Raw genomic sequence first — 13,435 nt, 5'->3', positions numbered from 1 at the left:
TCTCCGACAATGGTTTGGGATGACCTCAGCGGAGCTGTTTCGCAGAGCAGTCAACAAAACCATGATAGCCTTGATGATCGCCAACATCCGGACCGGATAAGGCACTGAAGAAGAAGAAGAAGAAGAATTTTACAATCAAATATTTTATACAATTCATATTTTAATATCAAAATAGCTAACAAAATTACTAAACCAGATTAAAATTTCGAATAAAATTTCTAAATTAATCACTAATATTTTTCAAAATAGGGACAAAAATGAGGTGAATATAATGTAAATAATCCAATTCCAATAATTGTGCGTCCATTCTTTAGGACATCTTGTATATTTTATGTTTTATCATCAAAACTAAATATATGGAAAAAATTTACTACATAAAAAGATTTTTCATAAAATATGTTTATAAACACATATAAATTAAAAATGTTAAAAAAATCAAAGATAACATCCCATAAAATCATTTGTAATAGTTTTTTTATTTTATAGAGCTACATTATTTATTGTGTAAAAAATATATCATCTATTTTTACTTTTATATCAAAATTAATATAATATAAATACAAATAAAAAAAATAGCATCCCATAAAATCTTATGCAATAGTTTTTTCACTTAACAATGTCTATTTTTTCTAATTAAAATGGGTAGACAATATTTTCTATATACCAAAACCGACGACAATATTGGAACTAAATAACATTGCATTTTCTTTTGTGTCATCGAAGGCATGTACAAATACCATCCTCTTCGGTCATCCTACTACCCAAATATAGCGTAGGTGAGCGAACAAAGCGGAAACCAAACAACACCGAAAAGAAAAATATTCACTTTGTACACAAACTCACGTGTTTTGTGGAACACGCGGTCCGGAATGAACCTAACCAATACATAAACGTCAGTTTACTACCAATAGAACGACGAGAACGTTCAGTGCGCGTCCCAACGCTTTTGGCATTGAAATTTCGCGCCTTTAAATCGATTTTTTTTTATTTAGTTTCGTCTTATTTATCCAACATACGCACTTGTTGGAATATGTAATCTTCGATTCGGGTAAGTTTTTACTTTATTTACATCAACGAGTGATAGTAACGTAATAAAACCGGTCTAACATGTGCTATATAAACAATAATCCTTATAAGGATAGTTATTCATCTGATTTACCATTTCATTCATTGAAAAAGAAGTGGGTCATTCGTAGTTGATTTAATTTTTAGTTGGTTCGTGCTATTTTCTCTACTTCTAATTCAGTTACCTGTTTTATCGACATGATTAATGGCTATGACATCATTTTACGCAGACGACCTTTTGAAATATCGAGTTAAAATAACCTTGTAACCATTGGTATTATTGTTTTTGTATAATATTATGTTAATAATGCACTATCATTACTGTGTTGGATCTGATTATGACATCAATTAGTTTACAAATTGGAAGTGTAAATAATGCGAACTTCAAATTTTGTTGAAGGAACTAATTAACATATTTATATTATGATATATTTTTATTTATTTTCTTGTTTCGAACTTAACGAAGAGTGTAAGTGAAATACAAATGATTTGTTGCACTGTCCTTCGTAACATTTCAATTGTAACTAAGTTTTTTTATTCTTTACAAATATTTTTATTTTATACAATTTATTTGTATTTTATTTTTTTATATTTTAAGGATATTCATTTATAGTGTAGTAGTACTTATTGTGTAAAAAATATAATTTTTTATGTTTAGATCAAAGTTATTATGATACACAAACAAATAAAGAGGTTAAAAAGTTAGTTTAGAAAATTTAAAATGGTATTTCGACAATAATTAATGTTTAAATATATTAATAATATGTTAACGAAACTTAGATCAGGATTTGTTGTCTATATACAAGACGCCCAATATTTAATTGCAGGTTAGTTAAGTTGGGATAGATGACATCAAAATAAGCTGTTTGCAAAATATTCATCATTTTCGTTATCTAGTTTTTGGGATATATTCAAAAGTGTTAAACATCTTTAAGTAAGATTTGTATCACGTTATTATTTACCAAACATTATAAGACAAAGCTATCTGATTTACCATTGCCTTAAGATGACGCCTTTTATAACAACATTGGTTCTTTAGAATAACTTGTCAAAATACATTAATCCATTTTTAAATAGAAATATACACCCTTTTAGAAATAAACTTATTTTTGGAGTATTTGTAGAAAGTCACATGGTTAAAAGATGCTGCATTTGAGCAAACATCTAACGGACACAGCTTGTCATCTCCACATTGAAGATTTTGCCCAAGTACGTTTAGCCCAGTCTGGTTATACAAAAATCATCGATTTCACGGCAAAATGTTTCGCAGATATCTGAAGCTTTTAAGACATAGGTGGGGGTTACTAGATGACGAATAGATAAAAAGATACTCCTATTTTTACCTTGCGTTTTTTTTTAAACAATAATTTATGGTCAGAATTTGGTTTTTTATCTATAAGATTTTTCCCTTATAATTTAAATAAACAATATTTATACCATTTTTTTATATCAAGAATATCTTTATTTTCCCGTTTTTCCAATTAAAATTGATAAATAATTTACGGATATATTTGCAAAAAAGCAGTTTTTTTTGCACTAATTTATAAATTTAATTAATTTTTTATTAACAAAATAAAATGTTATTAATACATTTCTACATTGAGGAATTACCGTCCTTTAAATTTATAAATTTATGAATGATGCTAGGCACATTTAACAAATTTCATAGGATTCTTTAAGACTTATACTATTTTAGAAGTTAAATGAATATTGAGTTTTCATCGAAATTATTTACAAAATAAACGTTTGAAAAAGGGGTATGTTTTTTACTTATAAACAATTGTAATAACTTCTATATTTTTCAAGCTACAGACTTGTACGTACAACCATTAGATAGCTGGTAAAAAAACTCACACTTAACAAAAAAAAATAAACCTTCTATGAATAATAAGAACAAAGTTAGCGACAATTTTTTTGTTAATTATATCTCCATTGTTTATAAACATTAAGAAGTAAAATTTCGCACAAATTTTGAATGAAAATCTAAACTTTATATTGAATTTTATAGCTATAAAATTCATCCAATTTTTCGAAACTTAAAACCTTTTATAGCTATAAAATTCATCCAATTTTTCGAAACTTAAAACCTTTCGAAACGAAGTTACTTTCGAAAGATCGACATAGAAAAGTGGAGGGGAGACTGTTTTAGCTCCTCGCTGCAAAATTTAATATTATGGTTACGGATTCATCATTCAAAAGCTTCAACAGTTCTGTAGGAATTTCATCAGATCCATTTGCTTTTCCATTTTTAGCGTTTCTTATTGCGTATTCTACTTCTTCTTTCAATATGTCTGGCCCAGTTGCATTGATTATCTGAGTTAAGTTGTTTCTATCGTCTTCAAATAATTCATTCAGGTATTCTGTCCATCTTTTTATTTTATTCTCTAGATCTACAATAAGATTTCCATCTTTGTCTTTAAGTTTACCTATTTGGCATTTGTTTATGCTTCCTGTTATCTCTTTTACTTTTTTGTGCATATTGAACGCATCGTACTTTTTCTCATAGGTTTCCATTTCTTCACATTGTTCTTTAATCCACTCCTCTTTGGCTTCTTTTATTCTCTTTTTTATGTGTTTATTTATTTCTTTGTATTTGTCTGGGTAATTCTTCATCTTTCTTCTTTGTTCCATCAAGTCTAGTATATCTTGTGTCATCCACCCCTTATTCTTTGTTGTTGTTTTTGTAAGATGTTTCTTTTCTGCTGTTTGTATAGCTGTATTTATGTACTCTAATTTTTGGTTAACGTTGTTTGTATCGTTAATTTGTTGCTGCACTGAACGGAGGTTTTCATTTATTTCTTCTCCTGTTTCTTGTCGTATATTTTTGTTTCCAAGTTTATTTAAATCTAGTGCCTTTCTGTGTGGTCTTCTAATCTTTTTTGGTCTCGCCTCTATCACAGTAACTACTGAGTTATGATCTGAGCCTATATCAGCTCCTGGGTACGTCTTAGTACATTTAACAGCATTATGATACCTCCTTGCTATCATAATGTAGTCTATTTGATTTCTCACTATTTTTTCTTTGGTATGTTGTGGAGATGTCCATGTATATAACCGTCGAGGAGGTAATTTGAAAAAGGTATTTTTCCAAGCCCATATTTTCCTACTTGTTCTCCTACCTTACCTTGACCCACCTTGGCATTAAGATCGCCTATTAATATGTTAATGTTTGGAAAGACTGACTTAATAAGTAAAGACAAACAACCTGCAACAAAAAGGTTCAGACCTGACAGTGAAGTCGAATAAATGTTTCAAATTTTAACTTTTAAACCAATGTATGTAAAGAAAATAAAAAAAGTAAAGTTCAATAAACATTGCAAAATTTAATAAGGCAAGTGATGAAAAAATCGACTTATTTTATCAAAGCAGTAAGGCAGATTAGATTAATATTGTATATCATATTTGTAAGAAAAATAGAATAAAAATCAATATTGGTAATTATAAAAATACAAACAATTATAATTAATATAAGGAATATAATAATATATTGTGTAAAAAATTAACTGAAATTTAATTTATAAAATATATAAGTATTATTACATCGTAGATATAAAATGAAAAAACATATGTTGATTTTCCGGGATTTTCCGAGATTTATGGGGGGTGAAAATTATGTCATCATTATTAATACCTACTGCGACAGACTATTCTAGCAAATTAAAAAAAAGTAAGTATTTAGGGTGAATTTCAAATGGACTTAATTTTTCCGAGTTTTCCCATATTTTCCAGCCAGTGAAAACTATGTAGTTATTCATATTTCGACGAGCTACCCCAGAAAAAAAAGAGGCTTGCAGCTGCAAAGGAAGCCGAGATAATGTAAATTTTTCCTACGTGTTGCAAATTGAAGTTCTGATGCCGAAAAAAAAAACGGAGCTGAAACAGATATCCTCTTCACTTTCCTATGTCGATCTTTCGAAAGTACCGTCGTTTCGAAAAATTAGATAAATTTTATAGCTATAAGTTTCAATATAAAGTTTAGATTTTCATTCAAAATTTGTGCAAATTTTACTTCTTAATGTTTATAAATAATGGAGATATAATTTTTTTAAAAATAGTCACTAACTTCGTTCCTATTGGTCATAGAAGGTTTTTTATTTTTTAATGTGAGCTTTTTTACCAGCTATCCAATGGTTGTACGTACAAGTCTGTAGCTGGAAAAATATAGAATTTATTTCAATTGTTTATAAGTAAAAAACATACCCCTTTTTCAAACGTTTATTTTGTAAATAATTTCGATGAAAACTCAATATGCATTTAACTTCTGAGATAGTCTAAGTCTTAAAAAATCCTGTGAAATTTGCTGAATGTGTCTAGCATCATGTATAGGGCAAGCTCAATAGTTTAAATAATTAGCCTCAGGGATAAACAAATTAAATAACTTATAAAATATTTGACTGATCGGGTTGAAATTTCGCACAAATCTAAAAGATGGTAATTCCTTGATGGTTAAATGTATTAATACCATTTTATTTTGTTAATAAAAAAATTAATAAAATTTATAAATTAGTGCAAAAAAACTGCTTTTTTGCAAATATCTCTGTAAATTATTTATCAATTTTAATTAAAAAAAAAACGGGAAAATAAAGATATTCTTGACATAAAAAATTGACATAAATATTGTTTATTTAAAATACAAGGGAAAAAATTTATAGACAAAAAATCAAATTGTGACCATAAATTATTGCTTAAAAAAACGCAAGGTAAAACTAGGAGTGTCTTTTCATCTATTTATCATCTAGTATCCCCACCTATGTCTTAAAAGCTTCAGATATCTGCGAAACATTTTTCCACCTTTTTTTAACCAGACTGGGCTAGTTGCCAAAAACTTACCTTGTTTTAGTTTATGTATCTTCCGTAATACACTTGTCAATTTATCTGGTCTTATGGTATTTCCGCCTTTGAGATTAAATATGTCTATTTCTACGAATCTATCGTACAATGACATGATTTTATTTACTTACCTTTTATTCTAGTCCATTGAAATGTTACCTTTTTTGGTCTTAGCGTGCATTTTTTGATGTGTCGCTACTACATAAAATGTTTTTACTTGTTATCCCCAGTAGGCCTAATCCACGGACAATTTCCAAGCCAGATAATATTGAGCATAATTATATATTTACAATGTTGTTTTCCAGCTATTGTTTTTTCATTGTCTTGGGTGTTGAAAGGGGTGGCTAAACAATTACTCGGCTTCAGATAGGGCAAGCACATAAATTGAAACGTTTGCGAATGGCTACTCGTGTTTTAGTTGGAGAGCTAGGTCGTGGATAAAGGTTTCTTTATTTGAGGGACTGGGAGGGCTAACTACAAAAAAAAAGAAATAAAAAAAAATACTTACAGAGATGTCTTGAGAAACAATACACAAGAAGATTCCTAAACTATTTAAAATGGACCCCGTTTCAAAAAATCTTCTTGTTGGTTAGAAAAAAAGGTTTTTCTTTCCTAAAAAATGTCAAGGGTGAATAACTTTATAAAAGAAATAATTTTAAATTTCTGGTTTAAAGAGAAAACTTACATATTAAATTTTATTTCAAATAAACAGTTATTACAAATAAAAATATCCAAATGTATCAACAAAACTTACATTGAGTTTAACCTTTTAACAAAACAGAATTTAAGCTAGGTTTATCAACAATTAAGTATTGTTGCATTTAACCATCTAACAAAACAGACTTTAAAATTTTGAATATGTACCAAATGACAGAAAAGGATAATACTGACGCCATATGTCGAAATGAAATACCAAACTTTTCTGAATTATTAATTACTTATCAAGGTTAACTTTATTTAAAAGAAAACTAAAATATGACAATTAGCTGATCCATAAAACTTATATTTATTTATAATTTTTTTAATTTGTCATGAAAGCAAATCTTAGTATGTATATTAACGAAAAATGTTTACTTAGAAATTTTAAACAAAACTATCTTCTTCAGTGGCTAATTATTTCCTTTAAATTATTTAAAAAAAAAATTGTTACCTTGGAATTGGATACAAAAAACACTGTCTCATACAAACTTCAACGATCTGGATTCTATCCCATATGAGACAAAATAGAAACTGGACAAATCTTCTCTTCTTAGAGTGCCGTCTCCCTACGGAGGTTGGCAATCATAACGGCTATTTTTATTTTTGAACTTGCTGCTCTAAACAAATCAATCGATCTGCATTGATACCAATCACGTAGATTCTTCAACCATGAGTTCTGTCTTCGGCCAACAGATCTTCCTTGAATCTTTCCCTGTATTATGAGTCTCAAAATTTCATATTTTGCTCCCCTCATCACGTGGTCTAGATATTCCAGTTTTCTGGTTTGTATACTGGTGATTAGTTCTGTTTCTTTACCAACCCTTTCCAGTACTTCTTTATTTGTAATTCTATCAGTCCATGATATTTTTAATACTCTGCGGTATAACCAGAGTTCGAAAGCCTCGATTCTTTTTAAATTGCATTTTTTTAATGTCCAAGTCTCAGCTCCATATAATAATATTGAAAATATATAACGGCGAATAGTACGTAGTCTGATCTCCTAATTTAAATTTTTGCACGTTAGGAGTGGCTTCATTCGTATAAATGCTGATCTGGCAATCTCTATTCGCCTGTTTATTTCTACAGTATGATCATTGGTTTCATTGATCAAAGTTCCCAAGTACTGATATTTTTCTACTTGTTTTACCACGTTACCATTGATTGTCAATAGGTGATGGATATTTTGTAGTCTTTTTGTAATTAGCATGTACTTCGTTTTTTTAGCGTTTATAGTAAATCCCATCTCAGCACTATTCATACTTAAGCTTTCGATAAGATGTTGTAGATCTTCTATACTCGTTGCTATGATCACAGTGTCGACTGCATATTGTAAGTTGTTAATTTATTTTCCGTTAACGGTAACTCCCGCTTTGATATTATTGAGCATGCTTTGGAAAATTTCTTCAAAATATAAGTTAAACAAAAGTGGCGATAAAACACATCCCTATCTAACTCCTCTACAGATCTTCATTTCTTTTGAGTGTTGCCCATCAATTTGAACTATGGCACTTTAGTTGCAATATAATGTTTGCACTATATGATTTTAATGTCAATGCGCTTGTTCATAAGTATTATTAGTTTTTCATGTCTTACTTTGTTGAAAGCTTTTTTGTAGTCAACAAAGCACAAGTGCATATCAATGTTTACATCCCGACATCGCTTAATCAGTATGTTAATGGCAAATAGTCCTTCTCGAGTACCCATTCCATTTCGGAACCCGAACTGCGTTTCGCTAATATCCTCCTCTAGCCTTTCGTATATTCTCTTATGTATTACTTTCAGCTGTACTTTTAAAGTATCACTCACGAGGCTTAGTGGTCGATAATCAGAGCACGCTTTTGCTGCTTGTTTTTTAGGGATGGTTATAAATGCTGACTTCAGCCACTCTTGCGGTATTATTCCCGTATCGCACACCGTGTTTAATAAATCTGCCAAGACTTCCAAGTTATCCTCTTCCACTAGTTTTAACAGTTCTACTAGTATTTTCTCTAATCCAGCTGCCTTATTCTCTTTAGTTTTTGATAGCATATTTGATTTCATATATCGTGATCTTCTGTCTCTCTAAAGAATTTAATTCTTGTATTTTCTGCATTTCACCTCTTTCATCTTGGAAAAGTACTCTAACGTACTCCTTCCATCGTCTTAATTTCTCTGGTAAATCTATTAGTAGTACTCCTCCTTTGTCTTTTATATGTCCTTGCTGTCTATTCCGACCCATTCCATTCACTTCTCTTATTTTTTGTGAATATTTCTCATATATTCTGTTTCTAGTTCTTCTATCTCTTTACATTGTTTCATCAAATAGATTTCCTTAGCTGTTTTGATTTTTTCCTTAATTATTGGTTGTATTTCTATTATATATATATATATATATATATATATATATATATATATATATATATATATATATATATATATATATATATATTCTATTCGTTGGACAAATCTGTGGGAGGTCAAACATCAAATTGGACTTCAGGTTACCCTGATGATAACAAGATGTATTCTTCAAAACTCGGCTGCTTAATATTCACTTAAAACCATGTGGGCCTCACTTAGCTCTCAGACAGGTTGTTTATCAAATCCCATGACATAAACAGGTGATTATTTTGCTTCACAAAGACTGCCACATAGCAATTGAGCTTAATCGCCTTTTTCTAACCAAAACTCATGGAATGAAAATTTGCTGATTAAAACTCTCTGTCGAGAACCATGTTTTCCCATTCAGAACCCAATCTGTTCTCCTTGATTCTTTCGACCTTTGACTCCCACCAACCTTTCGTTGTCAGCACTCTTTGTCTGTCCCCGTCCAATTTCTAACTGCCAGCCAATCGGAACTGTTTTTAATTATGCTTTTGATTCGATAATGGACCTTAAGAGTTATTATTTTCTTTAGATGTCTTGCATAAACACCTGAGTAAACAAAACTTCAGATTTTTTTTATGTACCAGTCAGCGGCGTATCAAATAACTTTTTATTCATTAAATATTCGATAGTTATAAGGAAATTTTTATTCTACAACTGCAGGTTTCACTAGAACTATTGAGACCTACTGGAGAGCATTTGAGGCCTGCATACTTTCACAGTTTCCCTTGCATCTGCAGAAAATTATAAATTTTAGTTCGAAGCTTGGATTAGTATCCAAATATTTTCATGATTTTTCCAGCCCCACAGTATATTTCCAGCCTTAAATATCGCAGTGCTTATCGAGCTACGAGTTAACCTGGTGATAAACTCGGAGACTATCGAAACGGGCTGCATCTTGTATTGGAGGAGGAGAATTTATCTGATAAGTTAAATATATGTTTTGGTCACGGTATCAGCGAATCGTTTGTATCTCATGTTGTCCAGAGAATCATCTTTATTTCCACCATATAACGTTCGCCAGCGACAGTGAGCAAAGATGGCACCTTCTTTCTCACTGAGGAATAACGCTGTTCAGCTAGCTAATTCATTATGTTTGTGTAATATTTTGACACCTTTTTGAAGGTTTAAAAATAATACATTGGATTGCTTCCTTCGTAATGCCGTGAGCAAGACAAGAATGTCAAACTGCTCTGCTACAATAGTCACAGAATCATAGAATTGGGATTCAGCAAGCGCAGAACCAATGATGATTTTAGCCGCATCTGATTAAGTCTGGTCGACACTAAAACCCATCTCTGAAAGAGCAGTTTTAAGAACGTCTATTAAGTTTGTTTTGTTTTCTTTTTTTTTTTTTTTTCATTACCAAGAAATTTATCTTGGGGTAATGTTGGTACTGTGTTCTAATTAAACTTAATATATGTCGATTGGTAATTTTTCACCAGATTGAAAGATGAAAGCGCCACCACGACTTTGATCCTGTAATATCAAGGTTTTCAAAGTAGCCATCAAATATACTTTCCGATCCCAAACCATTTTATGTAAAAAAAACACCATCGATAAGAAAATGGCATCTGTGACTGTTATTTGAGGATCGTTTTAGTGATATTAAAACATTAAACAAAGATGACTTGTACCTTTTCTCATGCCATCTTCAGCGAATAATGACAACATAAAAATGGTTAATTTGTATGCCAGATATTGTTTAATATCGCTAACTATTTCTCTCGAAATGTAACTCCTTTAAAATAAAAACAAGGGATATCAATCCTTCTTCGATGTCAATGGTGCGATGACAATTTATAATTTCCGAAGCAACTATTCCATTAGCAATACAAATTAATTTTGGACGATCTATGGTAAAATCAGAAGACGAGATCTGATTATCAATGTTTTTAAGGTTTTCATTATTACGTTGGATACGTGGATCCTTTTAATTAACATTTTGCTATGAAATATTAATCGAGATGTTACAGTATTCTGATATCTGCTCGCATAATCTTGTAAGTGTATCATTCCAAGACTCCAAGATTCCAAGTCCATAATACCACGGCCGTGTATTAATCCTCTCGATAATTTAAACATTCTCATGAGAGTTTAGAACGACCTTTAGTAGTAAATAAGTGATTTGAAGTTTAAATAAGGTTATTGCCATTTCAATTTCCACTTCGGAAATCATTCTCGAAATACAAACCACATACAAACATTCAAAAATTAAACAAATTTTGTTTTTTGTTGCTTAGTGAAAAATTCTTCTAATAATTTAATTTTATCTGACTCATTTATATTGACAATTCAGACATATATTATACATTTTACAGTAGACGAGTTTAAAATGATATTGCCAATATTGTTGAGTTGCGTTCTTAGGACGACTTTATTGTAAGATAGTTCCTTCGATTACACGAAATCAACTTTAACTTGTGAATATCCATTAGAAAAAATTATAGCAAGTGATTCGTTTTTAAAAAGACAATCACATGCCATGATGAGAATAAAAAAACCTCCTGTTAGTGATTCCATAATAAATCATGAGGAAAAAACAGGAAAAAAACCTCATAATACTATCCCGACATGGTGAGTATTTGGTCTTACTTTTAGTTTACTCTCAATAAACACCAACTTCTTATTTTATATGTATGTTATTTAAAAAACATAAATGATGTATCCTCGATACGTTATTGACTTACTACTTACTTTTATTAACTTCCTCTTTTAATATGGGTAACCAGATCCTACTGCATTCTGCTGAGGAATTTGTGACACAATTGGTCTCATTTAGCATAATTAGAGCCGCTTTTTTGATATTTCTCTTTTTACCGTCTGTTTTTCTTAGGACTATACTTGAATCATTCCATTAAATCCTATGTTCATTTTCCCATGCGTATTTACATATTTGAGATCTATCAAATATTCTATTTTTAATACAAGATTGATGTTTTCTTATTCTAACATTTAATGGCCTTGATGTTTCACCTAAATAAAACTGATCGCATTCACAATGTATCTTATAAATACAATTCTTGTTCTTTCAAGTTTTGTGGTGGTGGAAAGAGTCGATAGTAAATTATTAATAACAAAAAAATAAATAATAGAAAACTAAGCCCGATGTTTTTTATCGTATTCTAACGAGTATTCAAGTTCGGAGCGCTGTAAAACCCAGATAAATTAATTAAATTAAACAAATTGGTAGTGGAAATTATTTGGTGAAAATTCCTCTATAAATTTGCTGACATTTTATTGTAAAATGACCAGAAAAAGAATTATAGTGCCAAAAATAGATTTGTTCAAAATATTTTAGATATTTCTGTTTATAAGCTTTTTACTTCCCATTTTACGATAAAAATAGTAAAAATAAAGTTTTACACAATTTAATTTGCTACAAATAATGTCTTATAAAATTTTCTGTGGGGTTACTAGTAAACGAAAAAAATAAAATTGAGAATGAATATATTGGAAAAATTCTACTTAGGCACCGATCTATATAAAACATAAGTATGAATAGGTAAAAATTTGTAAGGCGTGTTCAACTTCAAAATGTAAATCACTCTTTACGAAGAATTACTTAAGTGTGAAGGTCCTGATACGAGTGGGATTGGAACGCAATAAAAACATGCATCTGAAAATTATTAATATTAATATGACTCAAGAAAAAAATATATTATTATGGGAAAGTGTAATTAGAATAGCCGACGTCGCATCCCCTAAAAGCAAAGAAAAAACCGATATCTTTTGGTTTTTTTTTTAGATCTATCGTTTGGTTTATTTTCGAGTTATTTCCGGGATAATTAAACGAACGTTCTCATTTAAGGAAATGCAATATTTAAAATTAAAATTTAGGAAATTTTTAGAGATGTACACCTATTTTTTTTTATTTTCGAAGTAAATGAGAAAAATCACATTGGCTGGCTGTATACATACATAGTTTTAAAGAACTTACAGAGAAGTAAAGACATTTTTGGTATATAGTATATTTAATTAAAAATACTAAAAATATTTTAATAAAATATACCATTATACACCAGATATATTTACTTGGTACTGATGACCTTCCTGAAGCTTCTGCGCTAAATGTAGTTCTTGTGTGCCTCCCGGTGTCTGCCGATTAATGTATCTTGGCCTTTGAAGGGGTTATTACCCATTCTGCTCCATCGCTGCTCTGAGTTTAAATTCTTGTCCCAAATATTCAGGTTCATATATTCGAGTAGCATGATCTGTTAGGTGTTTGTAATGCCCACTTTTATCTAGACCGGTGATTCGGTTTTTGTTTCAATAACGTTCAGTTTTCTGTTCCATTTTCGTTTTACTAAAATATCTGAAAATACAATATGTTTCTTCTTCCCATCTTCATGTACCATGTCCTTTCAGAACGTTGGTTACCGTCATAACTATCTTAATTTTATTCACTGCCACCCTAAATAGCATGCTTGTATCAACACCATACCAATCTCGGAAGTTCTTCCACCATAAGGTTCTT

At 30.2% G+C, this 13,435-nt stretch overlaps 1 protein-coding gene across 1 annotated transcript in view; it reads left to right on the top strand.

Annotated features, from left to right (window-relative positions):
- The first annotated feature begins 916 nt into the window (after positions 1 to 916).
- Positions 917 to 13,435, top strand: part of LOC140436803 (sorting nexin lst-4-like) — a 121,364-nt gene continuing 108,845 nt past the window's right edge. Inside the window, exon 1 of the mRNA XM_072525907.1 lies at positions 917 to 1,048. The gene's annotated coding sequence lies outside the window, so the exon portion shown is untranslated. The remainder of the gene's footprint in view (positions 1,049 to 13,435) is intronic.

The sequence above is a fragment of the Diabrotica undecimpunctata genome, chromosome 3 (genome assembly GCF_040954645.1).
Source record: "Diabrotica undecimpunctata isolate CICGRU chromosome 3, icDiaUnde3, whole genome shotgun sequence".
In the NCBI taxonomy this organism is placed as follows: Eukaryota; Metazoa; Arthropoda; class Insecta; order Coleoptera; family Chrysomelidae; genus Diabrotica; species Diabrotica undecimpunctata.
The sequence above is the reverse complement of the archived record's forward strand: the minus strand, read 5'-3'. Positions and strand labels throughout refer to the sequence as shown.